This window comes from Neomonachus schauinslandi, chromosome 10 (assembly GCF_002201575.2).
Source record: "Neomonachus schauinslandi chromosome 10, ASM220157v2, whole genome shotgun sequence".
Taxonomy (NCBI): domain Eukaryota; kingdom Metazoa; phylum Chordata; class Mammalia; order Carnivora; family Phocidae; genus Neomonachus; species Neomonachus schauinslandi.
In genome coordinates this window covers 136,648,412-136,648,713 of record NC_058412.1, presented here as the reverse complement: position 1 = coordinate 136,648,713, position 302 = coordinate 136,648,412, and positions in this window count along the sequence as shown.

The window sequence follows — 302 nt, the reverse complement described above, 5'->3', positions numbered from 1 at the left end:
CTGGCCGCAGCCATTTTGGAGCGAGCGCAGACAAAGAGAGAGTCACCGCCGTTGCCTCCAGCAGGCACAGGCCGCCGGCCCCGCCCGGCGCGTCCTGCCGGTCTTCCGCCTGGAACCCGGGCCCGCCCGGCCGCCCGCACCCCCTCAGCCCGCCGGCCCGGGGCTGCCTGCTCCCCCACGGCTCCCAGGCCGCCCGCCCGCGCCCCGGCCTCTGCCGCTCGCAGCCATTGGCCGCGCCTTTTAAGCGCGCGCCGCGGCCAATGGCGAGGCGCCGGGCGGCCGGGCGGGGGGCGCCGCGGCCA